We start from the raw sequence: 22,162 nt of genomic DNA on the forward strand, positions 1-22,162 counted from the left end.
TCACTCTAGCCATCACCTAGATGAACCAGACCTGACACAACTCTAAGCATAGCAGGCATAGCAAGGTAGGAACAACACATACATATGGCTCAATCAACTCCTACACATGCTAGTGGGTTTCATCTAGTTACTGTGGCAATGACAGGTCATGCAGAGGAAATGGGTTCAACTACTGTAGCACACAGCAGTTTGAAACGCGTTGTCTTAATGCAGTAAAAGAGAGCAGGAGCGAGAACATGGGATTGTATCGATATGATCAGATGGTTGGTTGCTTGCCTGATGGTTCGATGCACTGATACGGTTCTTCGTTAGGGTAATCACGGTACTCCTCGGAGGCAGAACCTGTCGCAAAGGACATCGATACACAACCATCACCAAACAATGTGCAACAAAATGATGCATGCATGAAACATGGCAATATGAGTGTGTTGGGCTAATGCAACTAAAACCAGAAGGGTTTGAACAAATTTGAATCAAAGATTCAAATTTCAAACTCAAACATGGCCTTTTAAAGTGCTTTTCCTTGTTCTGCTTAAAACATCAATTTAACTTGTTTGATCATGCATGAAAATAGTACAGATGGATAGATTGGATTTTTCTGACCATTTTTCATATATAATTTGTCCAATTTGGAGTTACAGAATAAAAGTTATGAATTTTTGAAGTTTAAATAATATTCTGGAATTTCCTGATTTAATTTAAATCCAGAAATATAATTATTGCGCCAGCATGACGTCAGTGTGATGTCAGCAGGTCAACGGAACAGGTCTGGGTCAAACCTGACGTGTGGGGGCCACACGTCAGTGACAGGGGGGGTTTAACAGGTTTAAATTAATTCTAATTAGGGATTAGTGGCGCTGGGGCCCACTGGTCAGTGTCAGGGGGTTAACTAACAGTGGTTAGCGCTAATCCTAATTAGCTACAGGGCTGGGCCCACCTGTCAGGGACTCAGGGGGGGTCCTGCCGTGGTCAAAGTGGGTCAAACCCACCGGCGACATGACGCCGGCGAGGCCCGAGACGGCGGCGCGATGCGGGATCGCGCTACAGGGCACGGGCGAGGCCGTGCTTGGGCTCGTTGGAGAGCCCTTGCTCCCGCGCGTCGAACGGTGGTGGTGGCTGTGCCTGGGGTGGTCTGTACCGTCGACGGCGAGCTCGTGAGCGGCGGCCGGAGTTCGGGTGCGGTCGGAATCGGCGTTGCAGGGTGTTTGGGGAGGCGTTGGTGCGTGCTGCGTGCTCCTAGTGAGGTGTGGAGCACGATAGTGTGCTCGGTTGGGCGCTACGGTGACCGTGGCCACGCCGGCGACATCGCCGGCGGCGTCGAGCTTCGGAGCTCAAGGGGGCGGCAGCTACAGAAGGCTAGGGACGACGGGGCAAGGGGGAATCGAATCGGTGGCTCACCGCGGAGCTGCAGGGATGGTTAGCGGGCTCGGGGACGGCCGGAGTGCAGCGAATCGACGGTGATGACCTCCGGTGGCCGAGGAGGGGAACGGCAATGTAGGCGGCGGTGCAGGGCTTCCGGAGACCCGTGGAGCGGTGGGGAGGAAGAGGGGGTCGAGGCGGAGCTCCTGAGCTAGTCGGGGAAGCGAGGGGTGGCCGGAGAAGGCTGCTGTGGCGAACGGCGGCGAGGGTGGTGTTCGGCCGTGTGAGAGAGAGAGCGAGGGAGAGGAGGGAGGAACTGAGGGAGAGTGAGAGAGAGCAGGGGGCAGGCGTGGCGTCGTCTGGGGCATCGAGCGAGGAGGGGAGGGCAGGCAGGCAGCCGAGCAGGTGGCGTGGCGCGGTGGCGCACGCGCGCGCCGGCCACACTCCCCTCCCTCTGTCGAGGACGAAGACGACAGAGGAGGGAGGCGGGCTGGGCCGCCTGCTGGCTGGGCCAGCCAGCTGGCTGGGCCGCACATTGGAGGAGCCCAGGTAAGCCCCTCCTGTTATTTAATTTTCTGTTTTCTAATTTCTGACATTTGTTTTGATTTAAATAATATATTAAATCATTTATTTACCTTATGCCAATTTTTGCAGGAGCTAGATATATTATTCCAGAGCTGCTTTATAATTGGCATAATATTTGGACATATATTAATATATATAATTAATATATTTCCAATGCAAATATTTATGCATTAATTCCAAATGCCCAAAATAAATACCTATGAGCTCTTAAAAATATTGGTTTGATTTTTATCTCTGTCCAATATTTTCAGGGAGCAACATGAGCATTTTCTTGGACCCTTTTGGAGAAATTTTTATTTGGATCATTTTCAAAAATGATTCTGAGGGTTTCACAGATCCCCATTTCAAGTTTCCGATGAAAGAGTAAACATGATGCAACACTCTAATGCATGACTAGCTAGGGTGTGACAGCCGAACTCCCTAAAGAGTATGGCGCATACTCCAATTGGATTATGCACTTCGACGGCTCCAAAATGCTGGCTGGACTAGGGGCTGGCGTCGTCCTGACGTACCCAACCGGAGATACAATTCAATTCGTACTGCAGATACTGTATACAGACTCCAACAATGCAGCTGAATACGAAGCCCTGTTACATGGTATTCAGATGGTAGTTTCCATGGGCATTCAGCGCCTGGAGGTGCGTGGGGACTCGAACCTCACAGTATCCCAAATAAATGGAGACTTTGATGCCACGGATCCGAAGATGGCGGCCTATCGTAACGCCGTCCTAAAGATGTCATCTCAGTTCGAGGGGCTCGAATTTCACCATGTGGCTCGGGAAAACAATCAGGCGGCGGATATCCTCGCCCGCATCGGTGCAAAACGCGATGCGGTCCCCCCAATATCTTCTTAGAGAGGTTTTTTAAGCCATTCGTGGTATGGGAGGGGGACACCGACAACATTAGTCCGGACCCGGCCACAACACTTGATACCGAACACTGTGACATAATCCGACGCTCTGCCACCGAAACAACACCTTCAACCCACGTAATAATGGCCATCATAGCCCCGTGGACAGAACCATTCCTGGCCTACCTAACTAGGCAGGAACTTCTGGAGGACCAAAATGAGGCACGCTGCATAGTGCGGCGATCTAAGGCCTACAGGGTCCATGAGGGTGAACTTTATAAAAAAATCACTACCATAGTCCTTCAAAGGTGCATCGCCGAAGCGGAAGGGCGGAACCTTTTGGCAGAAATTCATGCCAGACTCGGTGGTCACCACGCCACAGCCTGGGCTCTTGTAAGCAAGGCCTTCCATACATGATTCTATTGGCCGACGGCCCGGGCAGACGCACAAGACTTGGTCCAACACTGCGCCGGTTGCCAGATTTTTGCAAATCAAAGCCACATGCCACCCACCGCCCTCCAAACCATCCCCAGTATGTGGCCCTTCGCGGTCTGGGGGCTTGACATGGTTGGACCCCTTAAAGGGGGAACCCACAAGAAAAAATACTTACTGGTCATGGTAGATAAATTCACCAAATGGATAGAAGCCAAACCTGTCAAAATAGCCGAATACGGACCGGTGGTAGACTTCATATCCGGGGTCGTACACCGTTATGGCGTCCCCCACAGCATCATCACTGACAACGGCACGAACTTCACGGCCAAGAAGGTAAACTCTGGTGCAGCAAAATGGGCTCGATTATGCTTCAGTCTATCACCCACAAACCAATGGCCAAGTTGAGAGAGCAAACACTCTTATAATGAGCGGCATTAAACCCAGGCTAGTGCGGTCCTTAACGGAGTCTAACACGCACTGGGTAGAGGAGCTCGACTCTGTACTCTGGGGGCTGCGGACCACGCCGAACCGTAGTACCGGATATACACCCTTCTTTATGGTGTACGATGCAGAGGCAGTCTTGCCCTGTGACATAATTCATGACTCACCTCGAGTGCGCATGTACGAAGAAAGAGAAGCCGAGCTCGATCGGTAGGACAGTCTGGACACCTTGGAGGAGGAGCGCGATGTGGCAAAATCCCGTTCCGCATTTTATCAGCAACAGGCTCGCAGATACCAAAGCAGAGAAGTACGGGCCAAAACTTATAATGTTGGAGAATTAGTTCTACGCCTGCCAGATAAGAGAAAGAACAAGCTCGAGCCCAAATGGGAAGGTCCCTTCATTATTGACCAAGTTCTGACCGGTGGAGCGTACCGTCTGTGGGATGCATCGAATAATCGACTCGAACCGAACCCATGGAACGCGGCCAGACTCCGAAGATTCTACGCCTAGCACCGGACTCTATGTTCATCTCCTTCCTCTGTGCATTTTTTGTATATACATTATCTGCCTTGTTTTTCTTTCTCTCTTTCTTTTATTCCTTCTCTAGGCCTTCAAAGGCCAACCTGTGCCTCGCTTGCACATTATAGATGCGCTAGCCGCGCTCATCATACATGGGGCTTCTTTCATAGAAGCTTAATTATTTATCTGGGCCTCGTGCCCCGCACATTTGTTACGCTTCCGCATGTATCTTTTTTTGCCATTATATGCATCGATATGACTTAAGTTTTGGCCAAGCTGGGTTGCCTGGCTCTTGTATTTATGCCCTACGTTCCCGTTAATTCGGCTAGGGCATAAGGGGAGTGTTGGGAAACGTTGCAGAAAACAAAAATTTTCCTACGGTTTCACCAAGATCCATCTATGAGTTCATCTAGCAACGAGTGATCGGATGCATCTACATACCTTTGTAGATCGCGAGCGGAAGCGTTCAAAGAACGGGGATGAGGTAGTCGAACACAACGTGATCCAAATCACCGGAGATCCTAGCACCGAACGGACGGCACCTCCGCGTTCAACACACGTACGGTCAGCGTAACGTCTCCTTCTTCTTGATCCAGCAAGAGGGAAGAAGAGGTTGAGGAAGATGGCACCAGCAGCAGCACGACGGCGTGGTGATGGTGGAGCTGCAGTACTCCGTCAGGGCTTCGCCAAGCACTATGGAGGAGGAGGAGGTGTTGGAGAGGGAGAAGGAGGCAACCAAAGGCGTGGATGAAAGCCCTCCTTCCCCCACTATATATAGGAGGGCCAAGGGGGGGGGCGCCGGCCCTAGGAGATCCAATCTCCTAGGGGGGTGCGGCCAAGGGGAGGTTTCCCTCCCCCCCCCCAAGGCACCTAGGAGGTGCCTTCCACTAGTGGGACTCTTCCCCTTTGGAAACCCTAGGCGCATGGGCCTCTTGGGGCTGGTGCCCTTGGCCCATGTAGGCCAGGGCGCAGCCCCTACAGCCCATGTGCCCCCCCGGGACAGGTGGCCCCACCCGGTGGGCCCCCGGGACCCTTCCGGTGGTCCTGGTACAATACCGATAACCCTGAAACTTGTCCCGATGGCCGAAATAGGACTTCCCATATATAAATCTTTACCTCTGGACCATTCCGGAACACCTCGTGACATCCGGGATCTCATCCGGGACTCCGAACAATATTGGGGTTACTGCATATACATATCACTACAACCCTAGTGTCACCGAACCTTAAGTGTGTAGACCCTACGGGTTCGGGAGATATGTAGACATGACCGAGACGACTCTCCGGTCAATAACCAACAGCGGGATCTGGATACCCATGTTGGCTCCCACATACTCCATGATGATCTCATTGGATGAACCACGATGTCGAGGATTCAAGCAACCCCGTATACAATTCCCTTTGTCAATCGATATGTTACTTGCCCGAGATTCGATCGTCGGTATCCCAATACCTCGTTCAATCTCGTTACCGGCAAGTCACTTTACTCGTACCGTAGTGCATGATCCTGTGACCAGACACTTGGTCACTTTGAGTTCATTATGATGATGCATTACCGAGTGGGCCCAGTGATACCTCTCCGTCATACGGAGTGACAAATCCCAGTCTCGATCCGTGTCAACCCAACAGACACTTTCGGAGATACCCGTAGTATACCTTTATAGTCACCCAGTTACGTTGTGACGTTTGGTACACCCAAAGCACTCCTACGGTATCCGGGAGTTACACGATCTCATGGTCTAAGGAATAGATACTTGACATTGGATAACTCTAGCAAACGAACTATACGATCTTGTGCTATGTTTAGGATTGGGTCTTGTCCATCACATAATTCTCCTAATGATGTGATCCCGTTATCAATGACATCCAATGTCCATAGTCAGGAAACCATGACTATCTATTGATCAACAAGCTAGTCAACTAGACGCTTACTAGGGACATGTTGGTGTCTATTATTCACACATGTATTACGATTTCCGGATAACACAATTATAGCATGAATAAAGACAATTATCATGAAAAAGGAAATATAATAATAATGCTTTTATTATTGCCTCTAGGGCATATTTCCAATAGTCTCCCACTTGCACTAGAGTCAATAATCTAGTTACATTGTGATGAATCGAACACCCATGGAATTCTGGTGTTGATCATGTTTTGCTCTAGGGAGAGGTTTAGTCAACGGATCTGCTACATTCAGGTCCGTGTGCACTTTACAAATACCTATGTCTCCATCTTGAACATTTTCACGAATAGAGTTGAAGCGACGCTTGATGTGCCTTGTCTTCTTGTGAAACCTGGGCTCCTTGGCAAGTGCAATAGCTCCAGTGTTATCACAAAAGAGTTTGATTGGCCCCGACGAATTGGGTATGACTCCTAGGTCGGTGATGAACTCCTTCACCCATATTGCTTCATGTGCTGCCTCCAAGGCTGCCATGTACTCCGCTTCACATGTAGATCCCGCCACGACGCTCTGCTTGCAGCTGCACCAGCTCACTGCTGCACCATTCAACATATACACGTATCCGGTTTGTGACTTAGAGTCATCCAGATCTGTGTCGAAGCTAGCATCGACGTAACCCTTTACGATGAGCTCTTCGTCACCTCCATAAACGAGAAACATGTCCTTTGTCCTTTTCAGGTACTTCAGGATATTCTTGACCGCTGTCTAGTGTTCCTTGCCGGGATTACTTTGGTACCTTCCTACCAAACTTACGGCAAGGTTTACATCAGGTCTGGTACACAGCATGGCATACATAATAGAACCTATGGCTGAGGCATAGGGGATGACACTCATCTCTTCTATATCTTCTGCCGTGGTAGGACATTGAGCTGAGCTCAATTTCACACCTTGCAACACAGGCAAGAACCCCTTCTTAGACTGATCCATATTGAACTTCTTCAATATCTTATCAAGGTATGTGATTTGTGAAAGACCTATGAGGCGTCTTGATCTATCTCTGTAGATCTTGATGCCTAATATATAAGCAGCTTCTCCAAGGTCCTTCATTGAAAAACTCTTATTCAAGTAGGCCTTGATGTTGTCCAAGAGTTCTATAGCATTTCCCATCAAAAGTATTTCATCTACATATAGTATGAGAAATGCTACAGAGCTCCCACTCACTTTCTTGTAAACGCAGGCTTCTCCATAAGTCTGCGTAAACCCAAACGCTTTGATCATCTCATCAAAGCGAATGTTCCAACTCCGAGATGCTTGCACCAGCCCATAAATCGAGCGTTGGAGCTTGCACACCTTGTCAGCATACATAGGATCGACAAAACCTTCTGGCTGCATCATATACAATTCTTCCTTAAGGAAACCATTAAGGAATGCCGTTTTGACATCCATTTGCCATATTTCATAATCGTAGAATGTGGCAATTGCTAACATGATTCAGACAGACTTCAGCTTCACTACCTGTGAGAAAGTCTCATCGTAGTCAACCCCTTGAACTTGTCGATAACCCATAGCGACAAGACGAGCTTTATAGATGGTCACATTACCATCCGCGTCTGTCTTCTTCTTAAAGATCCATTTATTTTCTATGGCTCGCCGTTCAACGGGCAAGTCAGTCAAAGTCCATAGTTCGTTTTCATACATGGATCCTATCTCGGATTTCATGGCTTCTAGCCATTTGTTGGAATCCGGTCCCGCCATCGCTTCTTCATAGTTCGAAGGTTCATCGTTGTCTAACAACATGATTTCCAAGACAGGGTTGCCGTACCACTCTGGTGCGGAACATGTCCTTGTGGACCTTTGAATTTCAGTAGGAGCTTGATCAGAAGTGTCTTGATCATCATCAATAACTTCCTCTCTAGTTGGTGCAGGCACCTCAGGAATATTTTCTTGAGTTGTGCCATTTTCCGGTTCAAGAGGTAACACTTCATCAAGTTCTACTTTCCTCCCACTTACTTCTTTCGAGAGAAACTCTTTCTCTAGAAACAATCCATTCTTGGCAACAAAAATCTTGCCTTCGGATCTGAGGTAGAAGGTATACCCAACAGTTTCTTTAGGGTATCCTATGAAGACGCATTTTTCCGACTTGGGTTCGAGCTTTTCAGGTTGAAGTTTCTTGACATAAGCATCGCATCCCCAAACTTTTAGAAACGACAACTTAGGTTTCTTACCAAACCATAATTCAAACGGTGTCGTCTCAACGGATTTCGACGGAGCCCTATTTAAAGTGAATGCGGCAGTCTCTAAAGCATAGCCCCAAAAAGATAGCGGTAAATCGGTAAGAGACATCATAGATCGTACCATATCTAATAGAGTGCGATTATGACGTTCGGACACACCATTACGCTGAGGTGTTCCAGGCGGCGTGAGTTGTGAAACTATTCCACATTTTCTTAAGTGTGTGCCAAATTCGTGACTCAAGTATTCTCCTCCACGATCTGATCGTAGAAACTTGATTTTCCTGTCATGTTGATTCTCAACCTCACACTGAAATTCCTTGAACTTTTCAAAGGTTTTAGACTTGTGTTTCATTAAGTAGATGTACCCATATCTACTCAAATCATCAGTGAGGGTGAGAACATAACGATAGCCACCGCGAGCCTCAACACTCATTGGACCGCACACATCAGTATGTATGATTTCCAATAAGTTGGTTGCTCACTCCATTGTTCCTGAGAACGGAGTCTTGGTCATCTTACCCATGAGGCATGGTTCGCACGTGCCAAATGATTTGTAATCAAGAGACTCTAAAAGTCCATCTGCATGGAGCTTCTTCATGCGTTTGACACCTATGTGACCAAGGCGGCAGTGCCACAAGTATGTGGGACTATCATTATCAACCTTACATATTTTGGTACTCACACTATGAATATGTGTAGCATTACGCTCGAGATTCATTAAGAATAAACCATTCACCATAGGAGCATGACCATAAAACATATCTCTCATATAAATGGAACAACCATTATTCTCGGATTTAAATGAGTAGCCATCTCGAATTAAACGAGATCCCGATACAATGTTCATGCTCAAAGCTGGCACTAAATAACAATTATTAAGGTTTAAAACTAATCCAAAAGGTAAATATAGAGGTAGCGTGCCGATGGCGATCACATTGACCTTGGAACCATTCCCAACGCGCATCGTCACCTCATCCTTTGCCAGTCTCCACTTATTCCGCAGCCCCTGCTTTGAGTTACAAATGTGAGCAACTGCACCGGTATCAAATACCCAGGAGCTACTACGGGTACTAGTAAGGTACACATCAATTACATGTATATCATATATACCTTTTGTTTTGCCGGCCTTCTTGTCCGCTAAGTATTTGGGGCAGTTCCGCTTCCAGTGACCACTTCCCTTGCAATAAAAGCACTCAGTCTCGGGCTTGGGTCCATTCTTTGGCTTCTTCCCAGCAGCTTGCTTGCCGGGTGCGGCAACTCCTTTGCCGTCCTTCTTGAAGTTCTTTTTACCCTTGGCCTTTTTGAACTTAGTGGTTTTATTCACCATCAATACTTGATGTTCCTTCTTGACTTCTACCTCTGCTGATTTCAGCATAGCAAATACTTCAGGAATGGTCTTTTCCATCCCCTGCATATTGAAGTTCATCACAAAGCTCTTGTAGCTCGGTGTAAGCGACTGGAGGATTCTGTCAATGACCGCATCATCCGGGAGATTAACTCCCAGCTGAGTCAAGCGGTTATGTAACCCAGACATAGTGAGTATGTGTTCACTGACAGAACTATTTTCCTCCATCTTACAACTAAAGAATTTGTTGGAGACTTCATATCTCTCGACCCGGGCATGAGCTTGAAAAACCATTTTCAGCTCTTCGAACATCTCATATGCTCCATGTCTCTCAAAACGCTTTTGGAGCCCCGGCTCTAAGATGTAAAGCATGCCGCACTGAACGAGGGAGTAGTCATCAGCACGTGTCTGCCAAGCGTTCATAACGTCTTGGTTCTGTGGGGCAGGCGGTTCACCTAGCGGTGCTTGTAGGACATAATCTTTCTTGGCAGCTATGAGGATGATCCTCAGGTTCTGGACCCAGTCCGTATAGTTGCTGCCATCGTCTTTCAGCCTGGTTTTCTCTAGGAACGCGTTGAAGTTGAGGACTATGTTGGCCATTTGATCTACAAGACATATTGCAAAGATTTTTAGACTAAGTTCATGATAATAAAGTTCATCTAATCAAATTATTCAATGAACTCCCACTTAGATAGACATCCCTCCTGTCATCTAAGTATAACATGATCCGAGTCAACTAGGCCGTGTCCGATCATCACGTGAGACGGACTAGTCAACGTCGGTGAACATCTTCATGTTGATCGTATCTTCTATACGACTCATGCTCGACCTTTCGGTCTTCTGTGTTCCGAGGCCATGTCTATACACATGCTAGGCTCGTCAAGTCAACCTAAGTGTTTTGCATGTGTAAATCTGTCTTACACCCGTTGTATGTGAACGTAAGAATCAAACACCCGATCATCACGTGGTGCATTGAAACAACAAACTGTCGCAACGGTGCACAGTTAGGGGGAACACTTTCTTGAAATTATTATGAGGGATCATCTTATTTACTACCGTCGTACTAAGCAAACAAGATGCAAAAACATGATAAACATCACATGCAATCAAATAATAATAGTGACATGATATGGCCAATATCACATAGCTCCTTTGATCTCCATCTTGGGGCTCCATGATCATTGTCACATCCCTAGCTGCTGGTAGTGCTCTAGGCTAGCTTCATGTGTGCATCATGTCTATATTTTCGAAACTTGAGCTGAGGAATTTTGGAAGCCTCAAAAACTTAAATAAAAGAGGGGCAAAAACCCTAGAAATCTCATTCATTGCTCCAAAATGCTTTTCCTAAATGTTTGATAATTTTTGGTAAGGGTTCTGGTCCCAACCAAAATATTGAACATTTTTAAGGATTTATTTTGGGACTTTGAATTTAATTCATTAGCTATTTGAATTTGAATTATATTCATATAATTAGAATATAATTTCAAATACCCCTGGAATATTTTATAAGCTTTTGGAAAAGTCCATCTAGCAAAATAAAAATATTCAGAGGAGCTTTGGCATTGTTTGAATTATTATTTTATTTCAAAACAGTGGCAAAAGAATTAAATAAAGAAAAACAGAACTGAAATAGAAACAAAAGACAGAGGAGAGAAACCTTACCTGGACTTACCTCTGCAGCCCACCAGGCCCACCTGGCCAGCCCAGCCCATCTCCACCCCCCCCTGTCGTCTTCCTCCCTGCCAGGAGGACAGACACCGCGACGCCGCTGCGCGCGCCACCTCCTGCTTCCCCTGGCCACCTCCTGCTTCCTCCCCGAGCACTCTAGCGACGCCACGGAGTCGTCCCCGACCGCTATTCCTCTCTCTGCTCGCTCTGGCTCTCTCCCTCTCTCGATTTGGAGCACCACCGAGAGCCACCGGAGGGCGCCGCCGTCGCATCCATAGCCACCGGCCACCCCTCGCCCTTCCGATGAGCTCAGGAGCTCCGTCCCGAACCCATGAAGCTCCACCACGACGCATGCGACGCCGGGTGCCCTGTAGCCACGCCATCACCGCCATCTTCATCGCCACGGCCGGCAATCGCCGCCTTTCGATTCGCCGCCGACAGGACGTCCCCGAGCCCACTTAGCGTCTCGTCCGACTCCCCGTGAGCTCCTCTTCTCTTCCCCTCACTCCGCGCACTTGATTTCGTCCCCTAGCTCCATCTTCCACCACGGCCGAAGCTCGCCGCCGCCGTGCCTCGTCGCCGTCGTGGCCAGAGCCACTGGAGCTCCCACCCGAGTGCACCATCGTGCTCAGAACGTCTCCACAAGCCCGTTGCCTGCCGCAGCTCGCCCTCTCGTGCCCCCTAGTGGTCGCCCGTGTCTCACCCGAGTTCCGGCGGCCGCAAGCGAGCTCGCCGCCGTCGACTCCGGCCACCCCAGGCCCGGAGACCACGACCATCCAATGCGCCATCGCGCCAGCTCTCGGTAGAGCCAAAGGGCGCACCGAACGGTGCAGTATAGACGAAACCCGAGCCACCCCGGTGCGTCTCCGCCGCGTTTTGGGTCGTCGCCGGCGAAACTCCGGCGACTGCCGACGTGGCACGCTTAATTAGGGCTAATGACCCTGCTAATTAACCCCTGTGACACTGACAGCTGGGCCCCGCCATCTAATTAATCGTAGATTAGTTTCTGTTTAGTTTTAACTAATATCAGTGGGCCCACGCGTCAGCTTTGACTAAGCTGACGTGGCTGTTGACTGGGCCCACATGTCAGCGACACTAATCAGCCCCAGTCACTGACCAGTGGACCCCACTGGTCACGTTTGACCTGAACCTGCCCTGTTGACCTGATGACGTCAAGGTGATGTCGTGCTGACGCATTAAATGATTTTCTGGATTTAAAATAAATCAGAAAATCCAGAAAATGCCCTAAACTTCTAAAATTCATAGAAATTCAACCGTAACTCCAAATTAAATAATTTATATATGAAAAAATATCAGAAAAATTCAAGGAATCCATCTGTACCATTTTCATGCATGTTAGAACAACTTATAGCTGCTGTTTAGCACAAATCATATAAATGGCATCTGAATAATCACATATGGAGTTTGAATTTGAATCTTATATTCAAACCAACTTCATTTAATCTGTTGCTAGTTGCATTAGCTCAAAACACATTCATATTGCCATGTCATGAGCATGCATCATATTGTGCATTGCATTGATTGTATTTCTTCTTTGTTGTCGGTATCTGTTCCCTCCCGGTAGAGGATGTTCCGACGTTGTGATCGTTGACACTGATGAAGACTCAATGTTATCTTCAGAAGTGCCAGGCAAGAAAAACCCCCTTGTTCATTCCGATACAATCCCACTCTCTCGCTCTTGCTCTCTTTTACTGCATTAGGACAACAACGATTCATCTGTTACCTGCTGCGGTAGTTGAACCCCTTTATCCTTTGCATGACCTGTCATTGCCACAGTAAATAGATGAAACCCACTAGCATGAGTAGGAGTTGTTGAGCCCTGTTGTGCCTACTCATTCATGCTTGTTTGTCATGCCTGCTACTGCTTAGAGTCGAGTCAGGTCTGATTCATCCGGGATGAATCAGAGGTGTGTGAACATGTCCTACGGTGTGTGAGCTAAGCGTGTGAACACGATTTGGTAAAGGTAGCGGTGAGAGGCCATGTAGGAGTACATGGTGGGTTGTCTCATTGCAGCCGTCCTCAGGAACTGAGTTCTGTGTTTGTGATCCATGATTCAGCTACTACCATGCATTGGGCCCGAAACCAATGGACCCTCTCGGCTTCTTAATCACCCTTGTCCTGTGTCCAGGAGTTGCAAGTAGTTTCTGGTGTTTGTAGTATGCTGGAGGCCGTGGGCAGCACTGACCGTAGGGGTGGGCTGTGATGCGGTAGGCACGTGGCACGGTGTACCGGGCGCCCATTTGGTGTCTCGGGAACCCTGTTCACATCGTTTGGGGCTGTGAGCGAAACTCCGGCCGGATCTCCTCATGGATGGAACCCGAATAGGCGATAAACCTGGACTAGAGACTCGAGTGTTTAGGCAGGCCGTGGCCGACACCCACGTTGGGCTTCCGCTTGAAGGTTGCGGAGTACATGTCGTGTAAACGGCGGTAAGTGGTGAGAGCGTGTGTGAAGAAGTACAACCCTGCAGGGTTAATATGATCTATTCGAATAGCCGTGTCCGCGGAAAAGGACTTCTGGGTTGCTTATATCAGTTCATAGACAAGTGAAAGTGGATACTCTAAAATACGCAAGATAAGCGTGAGTGCTATGGATGGCGTTCTCGTAGGGAGACGGGAGCGGATCCATAGTGGTGTATTGATATGGTGAATATGTGGACTCGTGTGCGCCACCTCAAAAGAGTTACTTGCAGTCGTAGTTCAGGATAGCCACCGAGTCAAAGCTGGCTTGCTGCAGTTAAACCCCACCATCCCTTTGTTGATAATGATGCATATGTAGATAGTTCTGATGTAAGTCTTGCTGGGTACATTTGTACTCACGTTTGCCTATTTTATGTTTTTGCAGAGAGACTTCAGTCTCACTAGTATTTCCGCGTGGTCTTCGACGTTTAGCTTGTTACCTCAGCTACGATCTTGTGCCTCGGCAGGATTTGGTAGATAGTCAGGCTTCTCAGCATTTTTCATTTATAGATGTCTGTACTCAGACATGATAGCTTCCGCTTGTGCTTTGTTTTGTATGCTCTGAATGTTGGGTCATGAGACCCATGTTTGTAATATCTCGCTCCTCGGAGCCTATTGATAAATTACTTGAGTCTAGAGTCATGTTGTGATGCCATGTTGTATTTGCACATATCGAGCATATTGTGTGTATGTTATTGAAATGCTTGGTATGTGTGGGATCTGACCATCTAGTTGTTTATCTTTAGTAGCCTCTCTTACCGGGAAATGTCTCCTAGTGTTTCCACCGAGCCATGGTAGCTCGCTACCGCTCCGGAACACTTAGGCTGGCCGGCATGTGTCCTTCTTCGTTCCTGTGTCTGTCCCTTCGGGGAAATGTCACGCGATGAATACCGGAGTCCTGTTAGCCTGCTACAGCCCGGTTCACCGGAGTCCTGCTAGCCCAGTGCTACAGCCTGGATTCACTCGCTGATGACCGACACGTTCGATGCTGGGTCATGGATGCCTGTCCCTGTAAGTCTGTGCCACTTTGGGTTTACGACTAGCCATGTCAGCCCGGGCTCCTTATCATATGGATGCTAGCGACACTGTCATATACGTGTGCCAAAAGGCGCAAACGGTCCCGGGCTAAGGTAAGGCGACACCCGTGGGAATACCGTGCGTGAGGCCGCAAAGTGATATGAGGTGTTACATGCTAGATCGATGTGGCATTGAGTCGGGGTCCTGACAGCGTTGGTATCAGAGCTTGACTGCCTGTAGGATTACCAAGCCAAACTGGTCGAAGTTGAGTCTAAAAATTCTTTAGTTATATAAGGGAATTGATTGTGGGATGGAACGTAAGGCTCTTTTTACTCCTTATACCTTATGCCTTCTGATCTGAGTCATCTTATCTTTCCTGCGGGGATTAAGAACTAGGCTATCTCTTCTTTCTATCAGGATCACGTGTTACTAATCCGTAGACTTATAGATTGTTGGACTTAAGCCTCGTTTCAGTTCCTACTACTTCTGTATGTTAATTATTGATCTCGAAACCTTGATATTGTGCTTCTGGGTGGTTATGCCACCATTTTTGTGAATGTCTCAAATCTTTTCTGAGCATTTACAGCCGTTATGCTGTCCGAGTCATCCCAGGTTTCTAAGTAGTCTGATGCATTTGCAAATCCTTTCTTCCCGTTTCAATGTTCCCATGGGCCAGATTAACCACACTAATCAGTGAGTTGAGGTACTCTGTTACCTTGACATATATGTTGGAGATATTATTATGACCCTAGGTGTCTTAGGGGATCATCTAGTAATTTAGCCAAGATTTGTGTTCCCAGTGTGATGATTCTGGCCATCATTGTCGAAAGCATCCCGTGATGCTACCTAGTAATAGGTATTCTGTTCCTGGGTTCTTGAACCCGAGATTCACTCTACCTACTTCATGTTGATAGTAATTGCTAGTGCCTTTAGGATATTAGTAACCTTTGCGATAGTCCTTGAAGTCCATGGTATCTCCTTCTTCCAAATACCATGAACTACTTATGGCAGAAGTTCCTCGTTGAACTGAATGATCACAACCAGAGTGCTCTTGATGAGTTCTCCATTATATATTGTGGCTCTGCCAGTTCTACCTTTCTACATGGGTTATCCGGAAGAAATATGTTGAACTTCGTTCGACATGCTAAACCATGCATCCACAACTCAGGAAATCATATGTTCTTTTGAGTTGTCCCTCTGTAGTTGTATTTGACTCTTGTCCAGCAGTTGATAGTCAAGTTGATGTCGTGCATTCGTGTTCACCGATGCTCGTTATTCTTGTGGTCCGTCAAGCCGTTCTAGTTTGGAATGACTAGGAGAAACAAACTCCAGTACCTCTTCCATATCCAGGATTGAGTCAAAGAAGTTGTATGCCGCAGATCAAATGCCAATCCAGCTTTTGGTTCTATTCTACCTTGGAGTATTACCCCTTTATGTCAGAATTGTCATGAGAACTGCACCAACTCTCATGAATTTTGACGTAGTGATACTTCTCACCATCATTAGTCATTCCTCGGCCCTCGTGTTGATGCAACCGGAATACCGACAAATGAATTGTGATGTGTGAAATCAATACGCCTAGCAACCTCGTTGCTGGGTAGTTAAAGGACAATAATTTCATTCTTAGTGTGTTGGTTATTGAATCATCATTCTAAGATTGATTGTGCTACCTAGTCCATTCTCCTGGTTCACTCCTCGATCAATGAGTTAGGATTATTTCAAATCCTTGCTCTATTGATCATATCGTCTTGCCCTGAAAAGCAAGATTGTTCTCGAGCTTAGTAACATACCGGTGGTTCGTGATTTTCTGAATATCTTCTCAGAAGTATTACCAGGTTGTCACCTGACCGCTATGTTGAGTTCGTGATCAAGTTGGTTTCTTGTGAACCACCCTCTCTCCAAGATCGGTGTTAGATATCCCTGAGCTAGTTGGTTAAGCTAGACAACAACTTGGAGAGTTGGAAGATAAAATCTTGCCTGACTTAGTTCGTTCCAAAGGGATATTCTTGTGTAGTGTGTGTTGAAGAAAGATGATATCTTCATCGATTGGTCCCTGTGATCAGTTGTTGGACCTATTGTCTTATCAATCCTTTGATTTGAGTGTGGGCCATCGTCAAGTCAAATCAGTACCAATGATGCTCGTAATGTTGTCTTATTCGTGGTTGATCCCTCAAGCATACACCATTACATCTTTGGTCTGACCAATGCTATCACCGTGTTCACTTAACTATGGAATTCCTTTTAAAAGGAAACCCGGATGAATTGTTGTTGAGCCCATTGACAACATCCTTATCTCCTCCATGATTTTGTTGAACATTAAGCTAGTGTTGGAAACTTTTGAAAGCATTTGTTCATGCTAGTTCATGAAGCATATGTTCGGATGTAAGAAGTGACTTCCTTCAGTTCATGTGCATCTGATGCAAGTTGCCGCCGTGGATTCGAGAAAGTCAATGTTGCTTTCTTTGGAATCATTCCAAATCAGTCATGCACACGTGCGAAGAATGTTGTGGTTTGAAGACTTGCAACCTTCAATCTATATGTATCCCTAGCACACCAAGCCACTGATTGATTTGTTCAAGGAGAAGGAGTATCTTCATAAGAGCTAATCCGGACTTATGAAAGAACTTCGATATCCTCGCTGATGGTTCCCAACCAGAGCTCGGTAGTGTTTTATTGTAAGACTACCATGTGGGCATGCTTGTCTTGGACAACGTGTTCACATGTTTGTAGCAGAACCAGCTCATGTTTTGGAGCTTACTATCGTAGTTCATCTCCCGAGAATCCCGCAACATCATCTCGTCGATTTGTGTTGCAAACTTTCATTTTTCTTCCTAGACTCGATGAGTCTGGAATATCCTGACACCAACCAGATCTGAATCTCAGGCAGATATGATGGTTGGAATTTTTCCCAAGAATTATAATATTGGTCGCGCGATAACCGGTAAAGTGGATGTCGTGGCCAACACACCCAGCCGGAAGACCTGTTATTATAATATCTTGATTGATGAAGTTGGCCACCTCCCCATAGGGATTTCGTAGGGTTTACTCCCTAGTTGCCCCTATGGATTTCTGTGTTCCGAAGTCCGACCTTTTACTTGATGTTCTAGATATCAAACCATATCTATGGGTGGATTACGCTAGCACATCAAGGAGAACATTAGAAGCGGAGTGCTAAATGTCTCTCGGTCGATCATCCAGATTTTATTTCCTTGGCCCCGCCAAGGGTGAAATTTGAGAAGGTGTTATCTTCCTTTGCATCTGCATCCTCCATCACCATTCATCATGGTAGTAAGTTGTGTTACCGGACCCTTGACACGGATGTTGGTAAAACCTTGATGATTGTGGAAATGCTCAAGTTCTTGAGAGCACGCACAAGCGCTACGTGATATCATCGGCACTAACTGGGATTTCTCTCAGTTTCCTCGACAATGCTTTGACCTTTTCAAACAGTGAACTCACTCTCTATTGTTGGGTTCTTTCCCAGTTACCAGAATCATTCCCAGCATTTGCATTTTGTTCCCAGCTTGCACCGCCAATGTGCCATTCTACCATGGGTCTCTTCCATTTCCGGTGATAAGCAAATTCATCCATTACGTTGTCTTCAACAAGGTAATCCACATCATCCAAGTCCGAGTATGCCATTCTACCGACCCCCTCCAAACGATCGTTGTGAATTGCCTTAGGCTGGTATGAAGAGTTTCAATGATCTCTGAATCAAAGGTAATTCTTTTTGCCACTTAAGGAAATAATCTACGAATCACCCTCCTCCAGGATGTTTCGTCGTGGTATCATGGCAACTCAACTCCTCGCTACGTTGACAATCGTTTACCACCTTTTTAGGTATGAAATTGTTGTCTACCTAGTGAACCTTCGTCATCCGTTTCTTTCCACCCCTATTGATGTGTATCTCGTGTCTCAACCCGAGAGATGGTTCTATGTCTCATTCCGTGAGTTAATCCTGAGTTGTTCGATCTTCGAGGAGATCGACCCTTCTAGAGTCTCCTTCTTCCCTCCATGTCATGTTGACAGGATTTCTCAGAGCAAGACTTCAAGACAATGATGGTGATCGAATCAACGTTCCTATGAAGTGCACCCTGGATCGTGAAGATTATACTAGTTTGCGTTCCCCCTTCACCTTACCCTACGCTTGAATCTCGAGACGAGATTCTTATTTAGTGGGGGTGAGTTGTCACATCCCTAGCTGCTGGTAGTGCTCTAGGCTAGCTTCATGTGTGCATCATGTCTATATTTTTGAAACTTGAGCTGAGGAATTTTGGAAGCCTCAAAAACTTAAATAAAAGAGGGGCAAAAACCCTAGAAATCTCATTCATTGCTCCAAAATGCTTTTCCTAAATGTTTGATAATTTTTGGTAAGGGTTCTGGTCCCAACCAAAATATTGAACATTTTTAAGGATTTATTTTGGGACTTTGAATTTAATTCATTAGCTATTTGAATTTGAATTATATTCATATAATTAGAATATAATTTCAAATACCCCTGGAATATTTTATAAGCTTTTGGAAAAGTCCATCTAGCAAAATAAAAATATTCAGAGGAGCTTTGGCATTGTTTGAATTATTATTTTATTTCAAAACAGTGGCAAAAGAATTAAATAAAGAAAAACAGAACTGAAATAGAAACAAAAGACAGAGGAGAGAAACCTTACCTGGACTTACCTCTGCAGCCCACCAGGCCCACCTGGCCAGCCCAGCCCATCTCCACCCCCCCCTGTCGTCTTCCTCCCTGCCAGGAGGACAGACACCGCGACGCCGCCGCGCGCGCCACCTCCTGCTTCCCCTGGCCACCTCCTGCTTCCTCCCCGAGCCCTCTAGCGACGCCACGGAGTCGTCCCCGACCGCTATTCCTCTCTCTGCTCGCTCTGGCTCTCTCCCTCTCTCGAGTTGGAGCACCACCGAGAGCCACCGGAGGGCGCCGCCGTCGCATCCATAGCCACCGGCCACCCCTCGCCCTTCCGATGAGCTCAGGAGCTCCGTCCCGAACCCATGAAGCTCCACCACGACGCATGCGACGCCGGGTGCCCTGTAGCCACGCCATCACCGCCATCTTCATCGCCACGGCCGGCAATCGCCGCCGTTCGATTCGCCGCCGACAGGACGTCCCCGAGCCCACTTAGCGTCTCGTCCGACTCCCCGTGAGCTCCTCTTCTCTTCCCCTCACTCCGCGCACTTGATTTCGTCCCCTAGCTCCATCTTCCACCACGGCCGAAGCTCGCCGCCGCCGTGCCTCGTCGCCGTCGTGGCCAGAGCCACTGGAGCTCCCACCCGAGTGCACCATCGTGCTCAGAACGTCTCCACGAGCCCGTTGCCTGCCGCAGCTCACCCTCTCGTGCCCCCTAGTGGTCGCCCGTGTCTCACCCGAGTTCCGGCGGCCGCAAGCGAGGTCGCCGCCGTCGACTCCGGCCACCCCAGGCCCGGAGACCACGACCATCTGACGCGCCATCGCGCCAGCTCTCGGTAGAGCCAAAGGGCGCACCGAACGGTGCAGTATAGACGAAACCCGAGCCACCCCGGTGCGTCTCCGCCGCGTTTTGGGTCGTCGCCGGCGAAACTCCGGCGACTGCCGACGTGGCACGCTTAATTAGGGCTAATGACCCTGCTAATTAACCCCTGTGACACTGACAGCTGGGCCCCGCCATCTAATTAATCGTAGATTAGTTTCTGTTTAGTTTTAACTAATATCAGTGGGCCCACGCGTCAGCTTTGACTAAGCTGACGTGGCTGTTGACTGGGCCCACATGTCAGCGACACTAATCAGCCCCAGTCACTGACCAGTGGACCCCACTGGTCAGGTTTGACCTGAACCTGCCCTGTTGACCTGATGACGTCAAGGTGATGTCGTGCTGACGCATTAAATGATTTTCTGGATTTAAAATAAATCAGAAAATCCAGAAAATGGTATAAACTTCTAAAATTCATAGAAATTCAACCGTAACTCCAAATTAAATAATTTATATATGAAAAATTATCAGAAAAATTCAAGGAATCCATCTGTACCATTTTCATGCATGTTAGAACAACTTATAGCTGCTGTTTAGCACAAATCATATAAATGGCATCTGAATAATCACATATGGAGTTTGAATTTGAATCTTATATTCAAACCAACTTCATTTAATCTGTTGCTAGTTGCATTAGCTCAAAACACATTCATATTGCCATGTCATGAGCATGCATCATATTGTGCATTGCATTGATTGTATTTCTTCTTTGTTGTCGGTATCTGTTCCCTCCCGGTAGAGGATGTTCCGACGTTGTGATCGTTGACACTGATGAAGACTTAATGTTATCTTCAGAAGTGCCAGGCAAGCAAAACCCCCTTGTTCATTCCGATACAATCCCACTCTCTCGCTCTTGCTCTCTTTTACTGCATTAGGACAACAACGATTCATCTGTTACCTGCTGCGGTAGTTGAACGCCTTTATCCTTTGCATGACCTGTCATTGCCACAGTAAATAGATGAAACCCACTAGCATGAGTAGGAGTTGTTGAGCCCTGTTGTGCCTACTCATTCATGCTTGTTTGTCATGCCTGCTACTGCTTAGAGTCGAGTCAGGTGTGATTCATCCGGGATGAATCAGAGGTGTGTGAACATGTCCTACGGTGTGTGAGCTAAGCGTGTGAACACGATTTGGTAAAGGTAGCGGTGAGAGGCCATGTAGGAGTACATGGTGGGTTGTCTCATTGCAGCCGTCCTCAGGAACTGAGTTCTGTGTTTGTGATCCATGATTCAGCTACTACCATGCATTGGGCCCGAAACCAATGGACCCTCTCGGCTTCTTAATCACCCTTGTCCTCTGTCCAGGAGTTGCAAGTAGTTTCTCGTGTTTGTAGTATGCTGGAGGCCGTGGGCAGCGCTGACCGTAGGGGTGGGATGTGATGCGGTAGGCACGTGGCACGGTGTACCGGGCGCCCGTTTGGTGTCTCGGGAACCCTGTTCACATCGTTTGGGGTTGTGAGGGAAACTCCGGCCGGATCTCCTCATGGATGGAACCCGAATAGGCGATAAACCTGGACTAGAGACTCGAGTGTTTAGGCAGGCCGTGGCCGACACCCACGTTGGGCTTCTGCTTGAAGGTTGCCGAGTACATGTCGTGTAAACGGCGGTAAGTGGTGAGAGCGTGTGTGAAGAAGTACACCCCTGCAGGGTTAATATGATCTATTCGAATAGCCGTGTCCGCGGAAAAGGACTTCTGGGTTGCTTATATCAGTTCATAGACAAGTGAAAGTGGATACTCTAAAATACGCAAGATAAGCGTGAGTGCTATGGATGGCGTTCTCGTAGGGAGACGGGAGCGGATCCATA

This window comes from Triticum dicoccoides, chromosome 3A, assembly GCF_002162155.2.
Source record: "Triticum dicoccoides isolate Atlit2015 ecotype Zavitan chromosome 3A, WEW_v2.0, whole genome shotgun sequence".
Taxonomy (NCBI): Eukaryota; Viridiplantae; Streptophyta; class Magnoliopsida; order Poales; family Poaceae; genus Triticum; species Triticum dicoccoides.